Below are 24,558 nucleotides of genomic sequence, written 5' to 3'. Positions count from 1 at the left end.
TCCAATTTAAATTCATTCTTGAATGCTGATGAGTACTCCTGAAGGGTGATCTTTTGTATACAGAACTGTTTTAATAAAATCTACCATGTGCAATTTTTTAAATTACAAAATTATTGCATACGATAGCCAAGGCTATTCCTTCTCAGCTCTGGTATGTGACTCCTCCTGTAGGTAGTGGCTGTTTAACTAGAAAAACAAAAACAGTGCCAACAGGCACATACTGTGCAGAAAATATAAGTGCTACATTTATAGACAGGAGCAGCTTTGTAGAGCATCTAAGATCGGCAGCCCAAGTGAAGAACAACCATCTGGTTTTTCACTTATGACCAGGGTTTCTCAGCCACACAAACATCCAGGAGCATGAAACCTAGGTGTCTGCACTGCCCACTGTCAAGCTATCAATGGGAAGCCATTAAGTAGCCAATTATTTAAGGCCACATAGGAGGTATTCAACATAAGCATTCATGGACACTTACCTTTCAGTTAATGGCAGATATTATAAAATGTTACACATTCCAAAATGGCTTGAAAAAACAGACAAGTATCCAGTGTTATTACAGCTGGGCAAGAAACTGCTACAATTCAATCAATGTTTACTACCATAGAGGATTTGGAGAAGGCAATGGCAACCCACTCCAGTCTTCTTGCCTGGGAAATCCCATGGACAGAGGAACCTGGAGGGCTATAGTCCATGGGGTTGCAAAGAATCGGACATGACTTAGCAACTACATAACTATAACTACAGGGGACTGGTGTTATATACAGGTGTGTCTCCCTTGATGCCAGAGATGTATACTACAAAAGTGAAAATATTCCATCTGTCTGATGGAAGGGGTGGGGTGATTTTTAATACACCAGAGAAATGTAAAATGTAGAGAAAGATATGTGTAGCGTTCCTTTTGTACAAGAAATCTTAGATGCACTTTCTTATTCAAAGAATGCTTTTACTTCCCGAGAGATGATCATCTCGCCATTCATGAACATCTTGAATTATAAGCTCTAGTCCAGGATTTTCTTAATAAACAAACACTTAAGACTTTTCATTCACTTACAGCTTTAAAAAAAAAAATGGAATGAGGGAGAGTGAAGGAGTCCTGCCCCTTGAGATATATATATATATATACATATACATATATATATATATATATATATATATATTGCTTGCAAACAAGTCCTTGGTTCCAATGTGAACTTTCATCTGTTTACTTTTCAAATTTTGGAATAATTCAAATAAAGCAATACAAGCTATAAAAGTTCAATGTAATTAAAACACCAAGAAAATGAAATTTAAAAGCACTACCATTAAGTTTTAAAACTTAAGATACTTCAGATGATTTATTGCAGTGTGAAAATAAAGTCTAAGTTGCAAAATTTATTTGACAGACATGGCATATTATAAGCACTCCAATATCAAAGCGTCACCATGGTTTATGCTGTTCAAATACATTAATCTTCATCTTACCCTAGGTTTTACACATACATTAAAAAAACTAATTACAAGCCCGAAGACAAATGATAAACTACACAGCAACATTTGTAATATCCCTTAATATAAATGTAATGTTCATATAGTCATTAAAAGATTTGGAAACCTCCTAATCTAAGACTGTATAATCTCCTGCTACACCATCTGGGTGTTAAGAGTTCTCAATGACAGAAATAATGTGTGCCCAATTTGTTCATTATTTCTGGTGGAACTAGAAAGGCTGGTCACCTCCGAACCCAAGAATTTAGCAAGTGTTCTAGTTTTTAACATTCAGAGTAATAAAACACACACTTATACAGCACTTAGTATGTGCCAGGCACTATATTTAATTCACTTTGCACTCTGAATGTTCCTGTGAGAATTTCTGAACATTCCTGTTCAGAGCTTCTGACATTAACTTCATTTTATAGATGAGGAAACTAAAACAAATACACAAAAAATAATTACTTGCCCAAAATTTACAACTAAAATTCAAACCTGGGCAATCTAGCTCCAAAGTCTTAATCTTTTTTACCACATTTCTACCATACAGCATATTAAACTATCCCAACCGTCCTCCCTGTCTTCCCACCTCCATCTGAAGATCAGGAATACCTGAGAAGGCAAGCATTCCTAACTAAATTCACACCATCTGCCATCCCTTTGGAATAAGTAGATTCACATACCCACATGGTTCCAAACATGCTTGAGGTAAAAGGGAAAAAGAGAAAGTTCAAATTCCCTTATTCTTCTGGGAAAGAGATACTGGATACAAAAAATGCAGCAAGTTATAAATTATAAAGAATTAGAGAAGGTATTATCAATAGAGTTTTCTAAACAGGCCTACTGAGATCCTTAAAAACATGAAAAAAACTCAATGTTTTTAAAAAATTACTCTAGTGAGATAATCAAAACAGTATGGTACTGGCATAATGACAGACATACAGGCCAATGGAATGGGTACACGGTCAAAGAATCTTTGACAAGGAGCAAAGACTACTCAATGAGAAAAAGACTGTAACAAATGGTGTTGGGAAAACTAGATATTCATATGCAAAAGAAAGAAGGTGGACCCTTAACTTACATCCTACAAGAAAATTAACTCAAAATGAATTAAAGACCTAAATGTAATACCTGAAAGTATAAAACTTCTAAAAGAAAACATGGGCAGGGGCGAAGCCTCATGATACTGAATTTGACAAGGATTTCTTAAATATGACACCAAAAAAGCACAGGCAACACAAGAGAAAAAGACACAAATGCACTGTATCAAATTTTAAAACTTCTGCACAACAAAGGAAACAATCAAAAGAGTGAAAAGGCAATCTATGAAATGGGAAAAAATATTTGCAAACCATATATGTGATAAGGAGTTAATATCTAGAATATACAAAGAACTCCAACAGCTCAATAACAAATACCCCAATTTAAAAATGGATAAAGGATTTTAATGGACATTTTTCAAAAAAGATATATAAATGGCCAAGAAACATATGACAAGATGCTCAACATCACTAATCATCAGAGAAATGTAAGTCAAAATCACAATGAGACATAATCTTATACCTGTCAGAATGGTCACTATCAGAAACAAAGAAAGTAATAAATATTGATGAAGTTGAGGAGAAATTGGAACCCTTGTATACACTATTGATGGAAATATAAATTGGTTCAGCTACTATAGAAAACAGTATAGGTGTTCCTCAAAAAATTAAAATAGAACTTCTGTATCCTAGTATCCCACTTTGGGTATATATCTAAAAGAACTGAAAACAGGATCTTGAAGAGATATTTGCATAACTGTGTGACTTCCAGCATTACTCATAATAACTAAGTAGGGCTTCCCTGATGGCTCAGATGGTAAAGAATCCACCTGCAATGTGGGAGACCTGGGTTTGATCCCTGGGTTAGGAAGATTCCCTGGAGAAGGGCATGGCAACCCACTCCAGTATTCTTGTTTTTTGGGGGTTTTTTTTGTTTGTTTGTTTTTTCATTTATTTTTATTAGTTGGAGGCTAATTACTTTACAATATTGTAGTGGTTTTTGTCATACATTGACATGAATCAGCCATGGATTTACATGTATTCCCCACGCCAGCATTCTTGCCTGGAAAATCCCCATAGACAGAGGAGCCTGGTGGGTTACAGTCCATGGGATCCCGAAGAGTCGGACACGACTGAGTGACTAAGCACACAGAGCAACATGGATGCCCATGGATGGTGAATGGATAAAGAAAACACAGTATATTCACACATTAGAGGAGTGTTCAGCCTTAAGAAACCGAAAGAAACCCTGTCATATGCCACAACATGGATGAAGCTCCAGCACCCTATGCTAAGTGAAATAAGGTAATCATAGGAAGACAAATACTCCATGATTACACTTACATGAGGTACTTACGTGAGTAGTGAACTCTGCTCAGGGAAACAGAAAGTTGAACTGTGGTTGCCATGGGTTGGGGGAGGGGGAAGGGGGGAAGTTGTTAGGTGAGTGTAGAACTTCGGTCACGCAGGAATGGGGGGCAGGTTCTGGAGATTTGCTGCACAGTGTACATACATGTGGTTGACAATATTTCACTGTAAATTGGAAATGGTTGGGAGGGTGTATTTTGTTATATATATCTTTGTGGCCAAAAGCAGGAATATACAACAGGAATATATTACTTATACCTAAAATCTTATTTAACGACCTCATATTTTAGTCATGCTTCTTTAACCCTATTAGATTTAAATCAACCACAGCAGCAAATCTACTTGTAAAACACTCATTTGAAATCATAAAAGGGTTCAGGGTTGAGATTGTTTTTCATATTCAATAAACATTAACCTCATCGTTTTATTGCCAGATGATTTTTATTTCTCATGAACTCTTCCAGAACATGATCTCCCAAAACACAGGAACATCTGAGTATGTTAAAAAGTTTCCAAAGACACAGATAGGGGGGAGCAACCTAATACAGCGTTGCCCAACAGAAAAAGAACATGAACAACACATGCAATTTAACGTTCTCTAGTAGCCACATTTCTTTTTAAAGTAAAGATATTTTTGAAATTAATATTAAAAATTATTGCAGCATTTTACATCCTTTCATTCATACTAAGTCTTTAGAATCTAGTCTATATTTTACACTTACAGCACATCTCAATTTAGACACTAAATGTTCACTGTCATTATTTGACAAGCACCTAGGTTTCAAAAAATTTACAGCTGAAAAAGTAGATTCAGTGCACCAGCCCCGAGCATCCTGAATCATGCATCTAACCAGGACTGGTGATTCATTTCACATGTGATAATTTACATGTTTCAATGCCATCCTCCCATATCATCCCACCCTCGCCCTCTCCCACAGAGTCCGAAAGACTGTTCAATACATCTGTGTCTCTCTTGCTGTCTCGCATACAGGGTTATTGCTACCATCTTTCTAAATTCCGTATATATGCATTAGTATACTGTATTGGTGTTTTTCTTTCTGGTTTACTTCACTCTGTATAATAGGCTCCAGTTCAAGTCAATGTATGGCAAAACCAATACAATGTTGTAAAGTAAAATAAATAAATAATTTGAATTTTTAAAAAAAGTAGATTCACATACCCAAGTTGTTTCAAACATACTTACAGTTTTCTAATAATTTGAATCAAATCTGATTTAAATTGTAATTTAATTAAAATTCAATAAAATTTAAAATGCAAGTTTTCAGCCTGAGACACATTTCAGGGCTCGACAAACACCAGGTGTTAGTGACTACCAAACTGCACGGCAAGCGTTTCTAACAGGAACATGAAAAGGCATCAGTTTCTTCTGTCGTCCTTCTCCTTTAGTCCTACAACATTCATTTATGATGACTCTCAAGGTATCTAATTGGTGCAGTCCTAGATTAGCCAAGAAGTTCCTTCTCCCCAAGGAAGCTGTTTTTGGTTTTCTGGAAAGCAGTCAGCATTTGATGCTTGAAAAATAGGAAATGAAAAAAGTGTAAGTCATCCAGGGCGAGTGCTAAATGCAGATTAGATTTTACATCCCATTGGTGTGCTTATAGTAAATGAATTTTCATTGTAATAATTAATTGTTGGAAACACCAGAGGTAAACTATGCTTGCCCTAATTATGTGAAATTGCCCTAACATCCATTTGGAATGGTCCTTATAAGAGTAAGAGCCAAAAGAGGCCACCCCGTAAAAAGGGAACCCTCCTACACTGTCGCTGAAAATGTAAATCAGTACAGCCACTATGGAAAACAGTATGGAGATTCTTTAAAAAACTAAGAATAGAGTTGCCATATGGTCCTGCAATCCCACTCCTGGACATACACCTGGAAAAGACAAAACTCTTTAACTCGAAAAGAAACATGTACCCCAATATTCATGGCAATACTGTTTACCCTAGCCAAGACATGGAAACAATCTAAATGTCCACTCACCAACATATGAATGGATAAAGAATGGATATACACACACACAATGGAATGTTACTCAGCCTTAAAAAAAAGAATGAAATAATACCATTTGCAGCAACCTGGATGGGACCTAGAGATGGTCATACTTAATGAAGTAAGTCAGACAGAGAAGGACAAATATCCTGTCACTTATATGTGAAATTTTAAAAAATGACACAAATGAACTTATTTACAAAACAGAAATAAGAGTCACAGACATAGAAAATAAACTTACAGTTACCAAAGAGAAAAGATAGGAGAGGATAAATTAGAAGTTTAGAATTAACAGATACAGACTACTATTTGTAAAAGAGATGAACAATAAGGACCTACTGGGAGTGATAGTCAATGTCTTGCAATAACCTATATGGAAAAGAATCTGAAAAAGAATATACATAAATATATATGATGAATCACTGTGCCATATACCTGAAACTAACGCACCATTGTAAATTAACTATATTTAAATTTTTTTTTTAAATAAAAAGAAGTCATCCTCTGTCTCAGGTATACTCTTTCCTGGGAATTCTGGGCAGCAGGGTGATTAAAGGGCAGCAAAGAGCTGCAAAGGAGAAAACTATTCACGTGAATGTCTTTGAAAGTTACTCATGAACGGTATTCTTTGTTGGGAATCTCAATCTGCTTGGACTGACCAACACACTCATTTTACTCAAAGACATTAACAAAAATGATAAAATTAAACAAGGTGTTACACATACAGCCTTCCTTGGACAAGGCATAAATCACTCAAATCACCAATAAATTATGAGAGCCTCCTTGGGAACTTCCCAGAAGAGAAAAGGCAACAAGTTATAATGTGTGTGGATCCAAACACTGGACTGAAAGATAAAATTGACAACAGGCTTTGCTTTCTCTACAAAGAAACACCATTTCTGTTACCACGTTAAAAACATGGTTTATAGCAGCAACGACCAACTCTTAAAGAGTAATGATAATAGTAATAACAATAATAGCTAACACATGTGTGACACTGTGCCAGGAATTGTTCTAAGCCTATATTACAAAAATATTTCACATATATTGTTGAATCTGCACTCTGACTCTATAAATATTTTATAACCCCCACTTTGAAGATGAGGAAAGGAAAGTACAGTTAAACGAACAGAGGTCACACAGGTGATTGGCAGAACAACACCTGAGATTTGAACCCCAACAGTCTGATTCCACAGGACATGCTTGTAACCACTACAATGTACAGCCAAGATTGTAGCATTCACCGTGGCTGGTTTGAGAAGAACGTTAACACCATTAACTACCCAGACCCTCAAACGTCAACCTGATAGATGATACTTCTCCCAACCTCGCCGTCCAAAGATGCCCAGTGATCTTTCCACTGTGATCTTTGTCTCCTTTCTTAGCATACATAGGTAGGAAATCTGGTTCCAGAACATTGTCAATATGGTCACATTAGGGAATTTCTACCCCGTCTGCCCTCACCAACCCCAAGGATTTCATATAGCTGAATGCTAATCCCAACACAAATTACCAGAGAGCAACAGGAACCTGTGAACTGAGTCCTTGCTCCCAATATCACAAACTCCAAACCACTTTCAGTTATGGGTGCATGAAGCATGCACTGAAATCTCACCTACAATGTGAAAACTCACAATTCCACTTTAGACAACATTTCCAATCCCATAATGTTATATACATAGGGCTGACAATGAATTGCAAACTGTTTCAAGTCTCACTCCTCTTATTTGCCCTAAATGCTCAAAGCACTTTATGAGGGAGGTGGCTTATAAATAATAAGGAGACACCTAAGTGGAAGAAAGAGGAAAAAAAGAACCTAGATATGCAGCCCTTCCTAAATCAGAGATAGGTATTTAACCATGGCTTTCTAGTCTGTGTGTTCCTATTGAGTTGGCCAAAAAGTTCATTTGGGTTTTTCCCTTTAACCATCTTACAGAAAAACCTTTTTGGTCATCGAACAAACTTTTTGGTCAATGCAATATATAACTCAGCTTTTTCCTCCATTTAGATTTCTTCCTTAGTGCCACTGGTGTGTATCTATATCTATACCGATATTGATATATATGTACTATATATAAAGAAATTATACATATATGTATATGTGTATATATATATATACGTGTGTGTGATTTCTTTAATATGTTAAAGCTTGTTTAATATATTTAAATCTTCTTTAAATGACTGATTCTATTGAGGAAAAAATGTACTATGAAAATTTAACAGGTAAAGAAACATAAACCAACATCTTGGCTAAAATTTCCAAATGTTCTTTGCAGCCAGCAGACATGAAGGTAAAGTACAACACCTTCAATTCTTGAATTTATTCTTGGGCCCCCCAACAATAATCCCATACCTGGTCTAACTTCTAAGGTACTCCCATACTTGATAATTGTATGAACTTCTTCTTACAGCCTATGCAACTCTTTAAAGTATTCTACAAAGGAAAGGCTGCTTTTAAAGTACTCTACTCAACCACCCCACTCAGCCTCCTGCCCCAAAGGTGATATTTTCCTTTTTCAATTCCCTTTCAGTAAATTATTACTTGGAACTGCGTGCCTTGGGAAAAGTCCAGAGGAAATATGTTCTAATTAAAGGAATTTACCAAACATTCTGAGCCCTATAAATTCTCCTGATTGGTCATGAATTTAGCAACCATCCTTCCCTGTGACATTTTCAATTCAAAAACAAACCCAAAGCAACCTTCAAAGCTAAAAAGTGCTGAAATTCCAGAATTGGAAAACAACTTGCTTAGTGACCAAGATGGCACCGTTTCTGAGTTCAGGATTCAACACAGAGTTAATTATACTAAAATCAACTTTTCATAAACTCCCAGTGATAATATATACAAACTATTTACCTGGAGGCCCCCAAATACAAATTCTATGAAAGGAAACAAACCACATATTTATTACAAGCTCTATGTTAACAGAATTTGATATCATTTTTTATTGAGCATTAATAACATACCCTATGAAGACAGTAATACTGCCTGAGATTTATATAGAGTAGATTTTTATAACCTCTTGAAATTAATGTTAATTGTTATGTCTATACGCAATCCCCATCCCCATATGTGCCCATACACACACACACAACTGCTCTGATAAAATCAACAATTACACCTGCTTCCCTTTCTCAATTGCCAAGTCATCAGATCCACCCACCCGGGTACCATTATGACTGTAAAGTTTATGGATTACTTATTTCTCATGCTTTTTTCCTGACACAGTGTAACCACTTTCATTTTATAGAACTCTGATCAATTCTGAGAAGTTTATTGGGGGAGAATAGTAAGCAACAGAAACAAAGACGTTTTAAGATTTTTCTTTATTACTTGGAAGTTTGTTTGCGAAGAACTTTACAGTCATATCAGAGCCTTCTTACAACACTCTAGAAAAGGCAGCATTCTTAATCCTATTTAATGAAGAAAAAATAAGGTTAAGCAAGTTGCAGAAGGCCACCCAGTAGATCCAAGGTAGAGTGCAGATACCAGGTAGCAAGCGCCACCTTTTAAAAAATTATCCTTTTAATTTCCTAAGCCACCAAAATTTTTATTTATTTTTAATTAAGGCTGGCATCACTCACATGAGAGACAGTAACCTTTATCATTACAACCACCTCATTACCTCTGGCACCACTACCAGCTAAGACTCTAGTTGGTAAGACATCTCCCTGAGGAGTTTTTATGGGTGTTAAAAGGGGAACAAATAGAGATTTTGAGAGTGAAGGGGATGAGAACAGAACCTAGAAGGTCAATAACTGGTACAACATTAAGGATAAGCTTTGACTTTCTGATCAACTGCTGTTTCTAAGGCCCCCAAACACTCTACCGTGGCACTCTTCACAAGTGATATATTAATGTATACACTGGGCAATACTGCAATTTGTTATCCAAATAAGCCATAATTTACTTGAAAAATAATTTTAATAGAAAGTTTAAGAAGTCAAATTCAAGACTGCAGTATTTAGTTTAAAAAAAAAAAATCACATAGAATCTTTTCTCCCCTGGCAAGATCCCAAAAACAAACCAGTTTTAGTCACGAGCCTCATAAGACTATATCCTAAATGTTACTATAGGTTTATTAAAAAGCCATTGCCGAAAAATAAAGGTTTTTTTAAAATGAAAATTGAAAAACACACACTAAAACCCTTTTTCTAATAAGGATATTCTTTGCATTAGATATCCAGAAAGTACTGGAGAAAATCTGAGAATCTGACTTTTTATTATGAGTAGTGGGTGTTTATTCTTCACCACCAGAGGTCAGAACACAGAAGGAAGTCCTTGCTTTATGGTCACATTTTTATACTTTAACTCCATGCATGAATCTCAGAGAAGTTTTAAATGTAACTTCAAACAAAAAAGCCCTCAATTCTCAACACTAAGTATAAATCTGTAGAAAACAGGTTCATCAAGGAAAAAGAGACAGGAGGCTCTCATTTTGGTTATTTCTTCTTCCAAAATAGAGGCTCTTACATTCATATCCACAAAGAGGTTGCAGTCCTTGTCCTTGCACATACCTCATTCACAACAAAGGACAGAGGAGTGCCATATACTGGGCATGGTTTTAAGTGCCTTGAACACACTAAATCAGAATCTTCATCCATACTCCTGAAGTCCACCAATGCCAGTTGGTCTCAACTCATCCCTAACACTCAACAAATACTGAACACCCACTAGGTCAGCTTCTATGCTTTGCATCAACATTTTGCCTATACATATAGAATACTGCTCATTTTCTTGCCTCAGTCTTAGAACAGGTTTTATCCCTCACCTGTGATTGAATATTCAACTCCAAATATTAATGTCAGTATTCACTGGGGCATTCTCAATGAAGCTGGTCAAATTACTTGAACTTTTAAACACTCTTATCTTACAGATCTAGAACACAGGAAACAAACTGGAGCCTGAATGTGTAACTAAGTTTTCAGAACTACATTAGATGCTTTCCTAACTTCTCAAAGGCAGGAAACAGATAGTATATATTTTTTAAATTTACAACAGGCAAATACAGACATTCACAACACTTCTAGCAAGGAAAATGTCTCTAGAATATTAAATAACTAATTTACATGAATTTTTAAAAACTGTTATCACAAATCTTTGAATCAAGTATTTCTCTCTAAACAAAAGCAAATCAATTGTAACAGTCCAGTAGCTTTCAATATCCTTGAAAATGACAATATCTTTCTTATAAAAATTTTCCTTTTCTTCTCTATTCAATTCCAAACACTGCTTTTTCAAACCGAATAAATTTCACATCATATGATTTTTAACTAGCATCACACTCTCTGCCTCACATTTTTCATACAACTCCTCATTAAGGAGACATTAATGATTTCAATCAGACCAATTTCACTTACTTACCCCAAAATTTAATTTCCTGTACAGTATTGCTTTCATTTCACCTTTGGAAAAAAATTCTTAGTTCACAATTTTTTAAAGACCTCTGTTTTCTATTTAAGAAAATTCATAGCCTGGCTGAATATAAATGAATACAAGTTGTTACAAGTTCTGTTACCACTCTGACAGAGTAAAGCTGCTAGTACACTTACAAAACCAGTCCCACATTCAAGCAACTGTCCTTCCTTAAAACTCTTTTATAAATTATTGAACACCAAAGATGGGTGATAGGAATAAAATATGTTCATAGAACATTACAACAGACAACATCACATGCAACAGGAAAGAAAATCAATGAGAGAAAGATTCTTATTTATTGGGCAAAACTCTGACAAGGGCGCCTACTTTCCCTCTTTAATATACACAGGTGATGACCTCCATACAGCAGATGCTTAAAGCTACTGAATACCTCTTGCATAACAATATACTTACCAGAAGCATTTTGTTTATTCCCAAATCCAGTTTGGTTTTGTTGTGTTTTTCGGGGGGGGGGGGGGGGGGGGGCGCGGTGGTTAACTATTTGCATTTGTAATCATAATGAAATGAAAATGAACAGTACTACCTTTAAAGAATGAAATGAGGGGGGAAAGTATTATTTTTAAAAAACCAAAGCAAATGCTTTTGCAAATACTCAGTGAAGGGGAGCATCTAAATTAATATTGGCCCCAACAACTTTGGCTCAGCTGGTAAAGAATTTGCCTGCAATGCAGGATACCTGGGTTCGACCCCTGGGTTGGGAAGATCCCCTGGAGAAGGGAAAGGCTACCCACTCCAGTATTCAGGCCTGGAGAATTCCAAGGGCTGTATAGTCCATAGGATTTCAAAGAGTCGGACACAACTGAGTGACTTTCACTTTCACTTTCCAACAACTCTGGGAAGAGAATTTGAGACTAGAAGGATAAGAATAATTTTAATCTGCAAAGATTCTAACCTCAGATTACAGAACTTCAAATTCTTGCTTCATTTTTTAAATGAATGATGTATTAGTGTGTGGTTAACACAAGAAAAACCACACAGAAAAACCACTCAGAACCCCAATCAGTGGAGATATATATATACACACTCATTTTTTTAATGATCATTCCTCAGGATATTGGAGAATAGGGCATATTTATGTTTTCATAAATATTAAAATGACTAAGGTAAATGTATATATTTTAATTATTCCTAACTAACAAACTAGAGCTAGGCCCAGTAATTGACTCATATCAAACTAAGGGTTTCAGGGAACGGAACGATGATATGGTGGCCACATCACCAACCCCCCCGCCCCAACTGTGGCCAGCCCAGTCTTCTGCCAGCACTCCTCCTGAAGGTCATGTAATGGACCCCGCAAATCATCTTCTCAATCTAAACTTAAACTGGATTCTCCAGTTGATTTTCATGCTGGAAACAGCATTTTGGTGTAAAAACCAGTCTCCCATGTAAGTCTAAATGTATACAAGCACCCAAATGACACTTTTAGAAGCTAAAACTGAATTCTTGAACACGCAGAGCTGAGCGAATAAATTTAAACCTCACTGACATACTACATCCTACAACAATAATCTTCAAACTGGGCTATGTTCACCCTTCAGGGTACATGAAAACTGTTCTAAAGGAAAGAAATCAATTTCTCCATCTTCAACTGCTTTGAATCCTCTGTCCCAAAAATGACACGGCTGGAAATGTCACCATTTCTTTCATAAATGGCCTTTTCCTTACTTGCTCATCTGGGACATCTCACCAGGGATACAAAACTTTCAGGGCACCAGAGAGGAGAGCCACTTGATACAAGCTGGTCGGAGTGAAAAGAGTCATGTAAGAAACAGTGGCGTCTACAGACAAGAAAGCAAATAATTGTTCAAGTCAAATTGCTTCAAACAAAACATGAGGATCCAAGCTTTGAGTCTTCAGTCAATTATTAAACCTAATTTTTGATGACAGATCATTGTGTGAGTTTTGCCATGTAACTTCAGAAAGTGTCCAAAGGATTGGCTGCCTTTGACATAATACTCCTCCCATTTTCATTTCTGGGAACAAGTTCTTTTAGCCCCTGCATATGTTAAAAAGAGAGAGGAAGAAAGGAAGGAAGGAGAGGAAAAAAAAGAAAATAAGTGATGACTAATCTTTTATCAGCTACTGAAAAATGAATAACTTGTAAGAGATAAGTTTTAAAAGAGATACATTTTTACTTTTTATTTTTATTTATCATATATCAGAATTTGTAGTATAATCATGCTATTTTCATCAATTCTGTTCTACTAACTATTAAAATGTTTAATCAACTACTTCTAGATTGAGTAATTCTTACAGGTACAAGACATTTTTAAAGTTTTTATACATTTTTATAACTATGACATGAAAATCAACAAACGACTCTGCAACATGAACATGTATTAAATTTGAATAAATGCTGGAGGAGAGAATAGGATAACAAACAATTCAAGGTTAAGGGGGACAGATAAGTTTCCAATTAAAAAATCTGTTTGTTTCTGTTTTAATGAATGGTGGCTGGTATGAAAATGTTAGATTCATTCATCTACTATACTTAAGAGTCAGATACGACTGAGCAACTTCACTTTCACTTTTCACTTTCATGCATTGGAAAAGGAAATGGCAACTCACTCCAGTGTTCTTGCCTGGAGAATCCCAGAGACGGGGGAGCCTGGTGGGCTGCCGTCTATGGGGTTGCACAGAGTCGGACACGACTGAAGCGACTTAGCAGCAGCAGCACACTTAAGAGCATCATGTAAGAAGGTTCATTTTTCAATGTAAATTTTTATAATATGCTTGAAATTGTCTTTTGATACATACTGAACTTGCGGTGAAAGTTTCGATATCTGAAGTTTAGAATGTGAAGTTTAGATCTGAAGACCGCAGAGCCACACAAGTAGGGCCTGTTGGCATCCATGGACTCTCATTCAGAGGGATGCTCCAGCCACCTTTCTGGCCTTTACGCACTTGGAGTCTAAGAAACATCATTTGTGCCACAAACTTTTGTACTTTCTCTCCCCCTCATCCTTGTCCAGACTGCCAACTGCCAGAGAGACAAACCTAGTCTTCCTTCAAATTCTACCTTTCTCCCTTGAAAGACCAGCTTCTTCTGCTCAGGTGCTATGACCTGCTAAGTTGGTAAAAGGGTCAAATAACATAGTGGGATTGACAGCGTGGAATCAGGTGACAGGTGGCATCATCTCAAATGCTGACTCTGCCACTCACTAACTTAAACCAGTTACTTAATCTCTCTATGATCTAGTATCTTCATCCATCAAATGCGGATTACAACCAACACTGCCTGTTTAGGGTTGTGTAAAAATTGAATGAGCTAATGCAACAAAACCCGCAATACTACTTGACATGTAGTTTTTGCTATATCATCATCAATAATAGCACCACCAACCAAAATTATTACTGCCTGCATGTTCAGTTGCTCAATCGTGTCCAACTCTTTGCAAGAAACTCTTTGTCCTACTCTGTAACCCACCAGGCTCCTCTGTCCATGGGATTCTCCTGGCAAGAATACTAGGGTGGGTTGCCAATTCCTGCTCCAGGGGATCTTCCCCACTCCTGGACCAAACCTGCATCTCCAGCATCTCCTGTATATTGGCAGGTGGGTTCTTTACCACTGAGCCACTTGGGAAGCCCAGAATTAGTACTACAACTACCAAAATCACACCCTATGTCAGGCCACCATTTAGCTGGAAGGAACAGACAAGAACATTTGTTCCCTCCTGGAGAAAGAGGGCTAGTGAAAGCATAACTGGGTCCAGAAAAACTCTACACAGATCAACTCATGTTAAGAGAGAGGGATATTAGCAAGGATATTATAATTAACAAAAAATTCTACCCAGGCCTTTTCTCAGGGTCTCACCCTTTGTGTTTCAAAAACAGAAAAATCTAGTAGCAAGAAATACAGAGAAAGAGCCCTAAGAACAAACACCTGGGAAAAGTCACAGTTTCCATCCTCGGGGCTCCTTTCCATTGCTTATCTTGCATCAAGAGACAATTAAATGGAAAATAATTGAGGTAGAGGGAAAATCTCTATCCATGACCAAGAAAAACCAAAATAGAACTGTATGGACTCACTCTTCAAACTGATATGCTGGAACAGTGGATAAGAACCCGCATGCCAATGCAGAGGACATGGGCTCAATCCCTGGTCCAGGAAGATTCCACACGCCCTGGAGCAACCAAGCCCATGTGCCACAACTACTGAGCCCACGAGCTACAACTACCAAAGCCTGCCTGCCTAGAACCTCTGCTCCACAACAAGAGAAGCCACCACTATAAGAAGTCCATGCACTGCAACAAAAAATAGCCCCACCCTCCACAACTAGAGAAAATCTGCACACAGCAATGAAGACCCAGAGCAACCAAATAATAATAATAAATAAATTTTTTAAAGAACTTATATGGATACCACTGCCTGCTCCCCTCCAATCATTTTGGCTTACAGCTGGCTGTAAAAAGAGAAGTGCAGGAAGGAAGCCAAGAAGAAGACCACCAGAGCAGCTCTGGAGCACATGGGCTGGCCAGGGGTATGGCTCCAGAAGAGCTGATTTCACTGACTACAACAACAACCCCTTCCACCAACATTCCCCCCAAATCACATCTTTAGGAAAGCAAAGGTTTTTTTTTTTTTTTTTAAATAAATAATTTGCCATAATAAAATATGAGCCTGTATTTGACCCTGATGAAGCATCCTTCTAAACCAAACTGCCATAAACCTAACTTATTAACGGCAATAAACTTAAACATAACTTGCACCTAAAGTAAACCAACATCCTCACATCCCAGATGGAAGAATAGGCACTCATCAATTCAATAGCACACAGGAGTATTAGAATCACCTGGACGGTTTGTCTGAAACACAGCTTCCTAAATTCCCCAGCCAGCTGGTTCAGTCTGGGGTGAACTGAAAACTGTGAGTCCCCCAGTTGTGTACGACTCTTTGTGACCCCATGGACTGTAGCCTGCCAGGCTCATAGGTCCATGGAATTCTCCAGGGAGAACACTGGAGTGCGTAGCCATTCCCTTCTCCAAGGGATCTTCCCAACCCAGGGATCGAACCCAGGTCTCCTCCACTGCAGGCAGATTCCTTACCATCTGAGCCACCAGGGAAGCAAGAATCTGCCTTGTTAAACAAACACTCAGAGAACTCTTGAGTATATCCACTATAATTTTACAACCACTGCCGGGAGGACATCCCTGGAATATCAGGCAGTAACTATGCAACTCATATTTACCTTGCCCACTTGGAGAAACTCATATGTGTTGGTGTCATTTTTATCAGTGAGCTCTGGCTCCACAAGGCTGGAACCAGGACTGCAAACTTCTCTGGGTTGGAAACTTCCCACGCTGGCAATCAGAGGAAGGGGAGAGCATCTTTCCCACAGCTTCAGGTGGCACAATCCTGGCATAAAATCCCAGTTGGCCTGGCTTGGATGATGAGACCACACTGCTGTCTTCCTGTTAGATGGGGGACGGTGGGCAGAGACACTGAGTTTGGTTTGTCCTGTTCTGAGTCCACTGCTGGCCAAGATCCCCGGAGCAGGAAAAGGGCGCATGTGCATGCTAAGTTGCTTCGGTCATGTCCGACTCTTTGAGACCCCATGGACTGCAGCCCATCAGGCTGCTTTGTCCATGGAATTCTCCAGGCAAGAATACTGGAGTGGGCTGCCATTTCCCTCCTCCAGGGGATCTTTCTGACCCAGGGATCGAGCCTGTGTCTCTTACGTCTCCTACTTTGGCAGGTGGGCACTTCATCACTAGTGCCACCTGGGAAGCCCAGGAAAAGGGGGCTCCCTGCAAATGTGGCCCCTGAAGAATCACCCCTATTGAGGCAGTTTCCCTCATTTGTGTCTACAGGTTTATATACAAATATTAAATTATTATGCTTTATAATATGACTCCATTTTAAAATTTAGATATAAATGCAAATATTCTGGAAAATGGGTGTTCCTAAAACAAGCAGTAAAGGACACTGGTTCCTACTCCTTAAAGACAGATGTTTGAGTACTTTTCAAAGATGAGAGAGGCTCTTTTAACTTCTGTTATGAAAAAGTGACTTAAACCAAGCTCTAGCTAACTGGTTGAAGCATGTGGTGTTCAAGTTAATATTCCAGTTTCCAAGCTGCTTTTATTGGGTGGTGGGGGAGTCTCAGAGGGGGTTTCTACATCAGAGTGGGGCAGGAAGACATGCTCTGGTAGGCTAAAAACCCTCTTCATTTTGGTGGTCCATCTTAAATTACTAACTTGCCCCTCCAAATAAATTGCTGGGTTTATCTGATGAGGGATATTTGTTTCAAAGTCTCTCAGTGGGGCAGCACAGGGGCATCGTGACCAGCCCAGCCAAAAGAAACCTTACTGTTATGAAACCTTTGGCCAAATCACTTCGCACCTTTGAAATGAATCACATTGTGTCCTCCAATTTGAGTGACTCCTCTGTCTGATATATGTAGGACAAAGTACTTCATACAATCAAATGTTGGATATCTGTTATGACCACTGCCTGAAGGAGTGTAAAACAAATATTTATGGGGCAGTCATTCATGAATGCTTGACGCCACTAACTTTCTCAAGAACTTGTGATGAAGAGAAAAATTAACTTTCTGCCAAACACAAAGGTTTCTGGCACCAAGAGAACCAATGTGGACTCAGGTGACGGGGCTCTTAACTCTACTCATATACTAACCAAGTTAACCAGTCATTTTGCTTTGGGGGAACACAAGTAACCTCCTTGTGCACTTGGGTTCATCAGATACAAAATGAGGGAGATGGAAAAGGAAATGGCAACCCCCTCCAATATTCCTGCCTAGAAAATTCCATGGACAGAGGAGCTGGGCAGACTACAGTCCATGGGGCCACAAAGAATCGGACACAACTGAGTGCACACACACACACACATACATACACACACACACAAAGGCAGAAGTACCTTGGACCCAATAAGAGTCATAATGTGACCTGGATTGCCATCATCTTCCCAGAGCAGACTCGGTAGGCAGTGTTCCTAGGATGTGGCGAAGGTAACCTCCCAGGGCTATGTCATGTAATTTTTAAACATTGGAAAAGTCCCTAATGCTGAAAAGATTGAGGGCCGAAGGAGAAGAGGGCGTCAGAGGATGAGATGGCCAGACTGCATCACTGATGCAATGGACGGGAGATGGTGAGGGACAGAGAGGCCTGGTATGCTGCAGTCCATGGGGTCGCAAAGAGCTGGACACAACAACAACATCCCCAGTCCAGTGCCAGATAGTCAGGACAGGTTCAATCAATGCTTTCTGAATAAAGTGGATAAGCAAATGAAAAGAAAAACAGATGAGGGAGAGTCAGGAGACATTAGGTCTGAGGGCGCTCACTCCGTGACCCTGTTCTTTTCAAGAAGTCTCAGGTGTTGTTGCTATTTGTACCAACAAAGATAAAGAATATTGTACGATTTAGGTACAGATTCATTACTGCCTGCTTATTCCTGCTGTGGGTTCTGGAACTATAAGCCTGGGAAAGAGCAAAAGAATAGCTGCCATGCACAAGCTGGGAGGGGAAAAAAAAAATAGGAGAACATCTGGATACCCAGGCAGCAAACCTTTTCGAATATGCACAACCAGAAGGTATGCAGTCATTTAAAAAACTAAAAAGCCACAACTGCTATTTTGGAAGATGCTCTATATTAAAATTAACAAAAGGGGAAAAGTGACATATTCATACATACTAAGGAAGCACGATTTGCATCAACTGGGCTTCCCTGGTGGCTCAGAGGTTAAAGCATCTGCCTCCAATGCAGGAAACCCAGGTTCAATCCCTGGGTCGGGAAGATCCCCTGGAGAAGGAAATGGCAACCCACTCCAGTATTCTTGCCTGGAGAATCCCATGGATGGAGGAGCTTGGTAGGCTACAGTCCACGGGGTCGCAAAGAGTCGGACATGACTGAGCAACTTCACGTCACTTCACTTCACACTATCACTTACTCAACAAATATTTACTGACTACACATTACAAGCCAAGAACTGGGAATAGAACAGAAAAAAAGACCGAAACAGTTTGTTTTCTGGAGCCAGATAAATAGAAGGAGAGCCAGGTTAATGAAAATTAAAGAATTAATTATTACAAAAGCAGAGGCCACTGCACCAGAGAAGAATGTAAAGGGTGTGCCCAGAAAATCTAATAGTGTAAGAAGCTGGGTCTGAGAGCGCTGAAGACCTTCCCCAGGGAACAATAATTTATCTAAGATGTAAGGGATTGTGGAGATATCACATGCTAACAGGAAAGAGCATTCCAAACACAAGAGAATAACCTTGGAATCGATCAAATTTTATGTCTATAGGGCCAAGTTTCAATTCCTGTTCTGCCCTCCAGATTTAACTCTACCTGTGAAAGATACCTTACTAAAAAAAGAAATTTTTTAAGTCTATAAATGGAGACTGTTTAGACAATTTAGATGTACCGCTGAACTTAACTAGAAAACAAAAGGATCAGGGAATATGCAGCTACTTTAAATAATCAAAACACTACCTTAAAATTATACTCATTGTGACCATGACAGAGCACATATACAGTCATTAACATCAAAGGGAAGAATGAAATGGGATCATTTGGAGAGACATTGGATGGACATAGAGACCATCATACAGCATGAAGTAAGTCAGAAAGAGAAAAATAGCAAATATGAACACATATATGTGGAATCGAGAAAAATGGTATGAACAGTCTTATCTGCAAAGCAGAAATAGAGACACAGATGCAGAGAATAAATGTATGGATACCAAGGGGGAAGCAGGGAGTGGATGAATTGGAAGACTGGGATTGACATATATATACATATATATATATATATATATATATATATGCACACACATGTGTATATATATATATATAGTGTATAAAATAGATAATTAATGAGAACCTATTGTATAGTACAGGAAAGTCTAGTTAATGCACTGTGGTGACTTGAATGGCAAGGAAGTCCAAAAAGAAGAGGATATGTGTACATGTATGGCTGATTCATTTTGCTGGACAGCAGAAACTAACATGACATTGTAAAAAAACTATATTCCAATAAAAATTAGCCTTAAAGAAAGGTAGGGGGGATCATTGGCACACATATTTTCCTTTTGTCCTTTGAAAAATAATCAAGAAACTCAAACTCTTAATCCTGAAGACTATCCCCAAAATAATTAATCTCAAAATAAATTAGTATAATTAAAAGTTTTCTGATTAAGAGAAAACTCCAGTCCCTTCCAGAGACCACCTGGGCAGCCTCAGAACCAGTATTCTTCTATGTTAATGATTCCTGGTTTTAATCATCATCCTTATGAAAAACAAATAATCACTGCATTCCAGTTGGCAATCCATGTTCCAAGTTTCCTTTCAAAAAGTTGTCTTTAAAGTTCAAGGCAAACAGAAACCACGATACATGGTTGCTTACAGAACTGACAAGGACGCCTTTACTCCAAAAGACCTGGTTGGCATCAATGATTCAAGCACATTATGAAAATCTCCACACCACTCAAAAAGTTTTCAAGTACAGAACTGAAGTTTACATCCACAAATCTGTTTGATCTCTGCAGTTGCAAAACCATATGGCACACAGAGAAAAACAAATTATCTCTGCTTATGAAATAAGAACCTTCTGTAGGCTTTGGGACAGACCAACAGCTACAATTGTCCTACTTGCTATATATCACTATAATTTAACTCTTCTCTGATCCTTTTGAAGAATTGAGAGTTTGGATTCTGTTTGTCTATTGGAGGAGGGGGGTGGGTGATCAGAGGCAAAAAGGAAGGTAGATCACCACTGGGAGATGGGGAGAGTTTTATAACAGTAACCTCAGACAAAAGAATTTCCATATTCTCTTTCTACAAATATTTTATAGGTAACACTTTTGTGCTTTATTTAATCACATTTATTACTGAGGAAATAGACAAAGCCACACATGTCAATATTTACAATGCAGGGCAGAGAGTTGTGCTGGTAAAAAGCCTATGTCATTTATTATACTCGGTCATTTCCAGAATAAAACCAGTTTCACAATCCATGTAATTCCCCACTCAGCAACAACATAGAAACAACAGCAAAAATACAGCCTGGCAAATGAAATTAAGCAATTTAAAATGTGGTTAAAATTTGCTGTCCCTGCTTCCATTCCTGCCACTAGCCTCCCCCTCCACCACTATTATTTACAAAGTAAAAGCTTAAAAATAATTTACACTTCCAAAAGGAAAATGCATCTCCTTCTATCTCTAAAGTAGTGAGCAAAGGGATTTAAAATCTGATCTGACACTAACAGGATTTAAGAAACTACTTGTAAATATAAACAGCCAACCAACTGGGACTCTTAGCACCAACAAAGACAATTTCAGAGACAATTTCGTTAAACAGATCCAGAAATGTAATCAAAGAAAATGCAAGTGAAGAGTAACAACAAAAAAGGGCTGAATATTCTTAGAGGTAGCAGGCTCACCTCTCATGGATACACATATGATTTTACATAGAATGTGTATTTAAGGAGTGTATATATAGGGGTATAATTTACATTTCCTAAGAGAAGACACTACTCTTAAAAAGAACAGCTTCACAGCCCTGCCCCTTGCAGGCACTGGATTTGTGAAAGCATTTCCCTATCACTTGATGTGATAGAACAGGTGATGCAATAGGTTCTCCAGGGAATGCCTGGCTTCGCGTCATAACTAATGAGAGTTGTGGGATCGCAAAAACCCTGGGTCACAGAAGCATTCCTGGCATTTTGTCTTCATTTTGCTCATACTGCACCCAACCCAACACCACCTTCCAGCAACACTGCATCCCACCGCCACCAAACCACAGCTGGCTTGAGACATCCGGAGGGATCCGAGACCTGGGACGGAGGAGCATGACAGCCTCTTAGAACTGTCTGGCAGGCTGGGGAACATTCCCAAGAAGCAAACTAGGCGGGACTCAAGGGAGGAACTGTATCTCTTCTGCTATGATCACCTCCAAATTTAGATACCTTTAAATCATACAGATTACACGTACAGTCCTGGGAAAATCAGTAACGGCATTAATGGGTTTACCTGGAATTCAATCTGCTTATCTCTGAATATCCTTACGCTTTTTTTTTTTTTTTTTTAAAGATCACTTTCTGTTAAAAAAAAAGATCACTTTCTGTACAGAGGTGAACTACAATGGAGAACACCTTTTATTCATTCACTATCTAATCTTGCTGTCCCCAGGCCAGGTCCCTACTGAGGTGGGGCAGCACATAGTTGAAGACTGCCTTTTCCTTTCCTTTTCTCTTGGTTGACAGTTTATTCAGATAAGCTGTTCTAAATACATTTCTGGATTGTTTCAGTGTGGAGGAGAGAAACAGTCCATACTGTCCACAGGGACATCTAGAATATGCAACATCTCTACCTACTCAAGGATAACCATGGCTTTTCTGCCTTCCCACTGGCACTTTTAACTCCTCCCACAACCTAAAGCTTCTTGGCTGGATTAGAAAGCTCATTGTTTTGTTCACTTTTCCCTTTAGTGAAGGCCTAGTCTACACCTCTAGGCTACAGACAGAGAGAACAAAGGGTAGTCAGACCTATAGATTTCTGTACTTGACCTTCTTTATGTGGTAAAGAAGGTTAGTGTCCAAACTTGCAATAAGAAAAAAGGAATCGGAGTTGCAAGAATGACAAACAGAACCTACAAAAGAAGGGGGCAAAAAACAGCCTGAAGTTCTTTGTTACCTAGTTTAGGATATAACCAAAAAAAGGGTGACTTCTCAAATAAGTAAAAGAATCTAGCGAGGACAGAAATTCACTGAACAAGGAAATACCATCCACATTTGTTTTTTACAGTTGCGTGTTGGTGTTTTCCTGTTTTGATAAATGAGACACTGACTGATATACTTAGCCAAATATTCTGATCTGTCATCATTCTAAATATATGGGCCCATCTTTCAGCAAACAAATTAGCAGGTAATTATCACTGACTGCTCACCCTTCCCTGGAAGCTCTATAAATATAGAGTGATCATGACTGGCAGTTAGTGAGCTTAAAACTTAAAATACTACTAACTTCACTGGAGTCGCAAAGCAAAACTCCAGAGTATCCATCAAAAGGAGGGTGTTAGGGAAAGTTTTGTGCATTAAAATTCTTCCAGGAGAGGGAAAATAAGGAGACACCCCCTTTATTTAATCATGGAGAAAAGAAGAAAGGGTCTCGGATGATGAATGACTCCAGTAGTTTTTTTTTTTTTTTTAAGTGTGTCCAAGTTAGGATGAGCCCCAATTTTGGGAAAACTGCAAACTGAAAGGAAAAACAGCCCACTCCCCACCTCCAAACCCCCCTACTAAGAGCAATGCTAGAGCATATAAGCTTCCAAATACAGTAAGATCTGCAAAGCGAGCCACAGCCTTCAGGACTCAGAAATGACTCATGCCGTCTCCAAGATTCTGATTTAAACAATGACCAACTATTTTCTGAGGGCAAAAGGGGAGTAAAGTTCTTAAATCATTTAATTCTGCCAATTAGTTCCGCAACTATGGCATTAAAGAACTATGGATATTTATCCACTGGAAGTGGATCAAAAAGTGGACTCTCTTAATGCCTATTAAATAGTGCTGATTTTCAAGCATCACTGACCAAGGTCAAATCTGAACCAATGTGAAAGCCTCCACTTCCCCATCACTAATCCCTTGAGCCATCCATTCTTCCAAAAGGCAAATGTTTTGTAGGAAGGGGAAGAAATACCACACAGTATGTGTAGGCACTTCATATGACTGCTTTCTACACTCAACTCAGCTCACATACCTACCATTTATCTATGGTTAAAGAATGAAAACACCCTGGAAACTTCCAGAAGTGATATCACTACAATATTGACATGAACAGAGAATCAAATAACTAAGTGCTTTATTCCACATAAACTGGGAAAAATCTCTGTGGTATTGACTGACCATTGTATTTTTTTCCGGGTATGTAGCTTTCTTATATCAATTTGAAAAATAAAAGGACGCCCCCTTGACAGTGTGTTTCCAACTCACAAGATTATCTCCTGCAAGTGCGGTCGTTGTTGCTCAGTCACTAAGTCCTGATTGACTCTTTGCGAACCCATGGACTGCAGCATCCCAGGCTTCCCTGTCCCTCACTATCTCCCAGAGTTTGCTCAAATTCATGTCTATTGGGTCGGTGGTGCTGTCTAACCATCTCATCTTCTGCTGCCCTCTTATCCTTTTGCCTTCAATCCTTCCCAGCATCAGGGTCTTTTCCAATGAGTCAGCTCTTCGTATCGAGTGCTTTTCACACCAGAAAGTGTGCTGTT

The 24,558-nt window shown here is 38.5% G+C and overlaps 1 protein-coding gene and 1 non-coding gene across 3 annotated transcripts in view; one reads left to right on the top strand and one right to left on the bottom strand.

Moving 5' to 3' along the window:
• The window catches only part of MLLT3 (MLLT3 super elongation complex subunit), a 290,049-nt gene that overhangs the window by 213,936 nt on the left and 51,555 nt on the right, over window positions 1-24,558 (bottom strand). The window lies entirely within an intron of this gene.
• On the top strand, window positions 19,012-19,083 carry TRNAW-CCA (transfer RNA tryptophan (anticodon CCA)). Its single transcript has one exon. It is a non-coding gene; the product is annotated as a tRNA-Trp (tRNA).

The sequence above is a fragment of the Dama dama genome, chromosome 29 (genome assembly GCF_033118175.1).
Source record: "Dama dama isolate Ldn47 chromosome 29, ASM3311817v1, whole genome shotgun sequence".
In the NCBI taxonomy this organism is placed as follows: domain Eukaryota; kingdom Metazoa; phylum Chordata; class Mammalia; order Artiodactyla; family Cervidae; genus Dama; species Dama dama.
This window is presented reverse-complemented; position numbering and strand designations above follow the sequence as displayed.